Source organism: Myotis davidii, unplaced genomic scaffold, assembly GCF_000327345.1.
Source record: "Myotis davidii unplaced genomic scaffold, ASM32734v1 scaffold4171, whole genome shotgun sequence".
Taxonomy (NCBI): domain Eukaryota; kingdom Metazoa; phylum Chordata; class Mammalia; order Chiroptera; family Vespertilionidae; genus Myotis; species Myotis davidii.
Genome location: NW_006282697.1, coordinates 9,790 through 11,407, shown reverse-complemented (window position 1 = coordinate 11,407; position 1,618 = coordinate 9,790). Strand labels below are relative to the sequence as shown.

The window sequence follows — 1,618 nt, the reverse complement described above, 5'->3', positions numbered from 1 at the left end:
GTTTTTGTATTTATTCATTGTAATTTCATGAGTGATCAGAATTTTTAATTTAAAAGAACTTTAAAAAATTAATAAACCAGTTGCTTCATCTAATAAGTACAGGAAGTACAAGGTCTGGTTGTGTTATTCCAACTGCCCTTTGGGAATGTGTGAGCAGTAGGGCTGTGAGTGAGTAATGTCTTTATATGACACCTAGATCCTACATGTGCAGGGCCGACACACTTCATCACAAACATAGGATGTATATGTAGTCATTTTTACAGGGATGGGGTGAAATTGGGCAGAAATAAAACCCACAAAGTCTCCTCTCCCACCCATTACCTCTTCTTCTCTGTCTTCAGTGAGAATGAAGCACACAAAACAGGAAATAACAGACTAAATTTTTATTATTGCGCTTTCAAAATTCATGTTACATAATTCTGTACAAAGCCTGAAAAGAGGGTGGGGAGGATGGAAGGTCAGAATGAGGTGGTCAGGTTTGAAGTATGGGAAGAATATTATCTTCCTGGATGAATCTTCTCACTTGGTCCCATATCCATGACGAGCTATTTATGAAACTCAGGTCATTGGTTTTCACCTGACCTAACCCTTGAACTTGCAGATATAGGGTAACTCCTTTTTACAGTCATAATCTTTCCATGACAGATATCCTGGAGAGAGAGAGAGAAAAAAAAAAAACTAAAGTGAATGGGGCTGGTGGAGTTTGTTATCCACAGAGAGGCAGCCCAGACCCTGGCCTAGGATTCAAAACCCCTCTCTCATCTCCACCAAGGTCCCACTTGAGGGGAAGGAGACCCAAAGAAAGGAGAGATGAGAGGAGATGGAAGAAGACAAAAAAAAGATTGCCTTTCCTAGTTAAGAAGGATTCCCTGAAGTTCAGACCCATAAACAGGGGAAAAGGGGATGGAAAGGCTGGCAAAAAGGGAGCTCCACTGTCTCTTACCTGAGCTTCCTGACAAGGTCCCACAATAGTCAGGTTTTGAAATGCTGGCGGGGTGTTTCTCCCAGGCAGTGTAATCCAGCACATCGCTATTACTCCACTCCCATCCACCTGCATTGGTCTCCAGGCCCTGGAGGGTAGAGAATGGAGCCAGGTAAGGTTGAATGGCTATTGGAATTTTTGCATAGCCCTCTCTGGTGGAGGTTTGATCCCTTCCTCAGCAGGCTGGCATTTGGGCTGCTATTCCAGGTGTGGCCACAGAGCTCTCCACTGGGAAATTCTCCTTAACAGCTTGCTCTTATTATCCAATTCCAAAGCCATAATCACAAGCACCTATGATTCCCCTGAGAGTACACATTATTGGCTGGACAATAAATAGTGCATCTGCCATTAGTCTCTAAACCTCAAAGACAATATCTGTCTTAAAGGGGGAAATGCTTCTGATCTCAGCAAACTCTGTGTAGACTCAGTAAACTCAGAAAATTAAATCACAAGGCTTCATGTGTAAAAAAAAAAAAAAAAGCTTGATAAGAGATAGATTAATTTCAACTGGAAATTAGGATCCTACACAAACCTTAGCTCAATGCCCTACCTTTACCCCAAATAAGCCTTAGAATCTCTGAGCTCCAGGGCTCAGATTCCCGCAGAGGAACATGGGACGGGGAGGAGCCCTGGGCA

The 1,618-nt window shown here is 42.9% G+C and overlaps 1 non-coding gene across 1 annotated transcript; it reads right to left on the bottom strand.

Moving 5' to 3' along the window:
* Positions 1–368: 368 nt before the first annotated feature.
* Positions 369–1,066, bottom strand: LOC102775372. Its single transcript, XR_001513066.1, has 2 exons — positions 944–1,066; positions 369–650 (listed from the first exon to the last, which is right to left on the bottom strand). It is a non-coding gene; the product is annotated as an uncharacterized LOC102775372 (transcript).
* Positions 1,067–1,618: the final 552 nt, after the last annotated feature.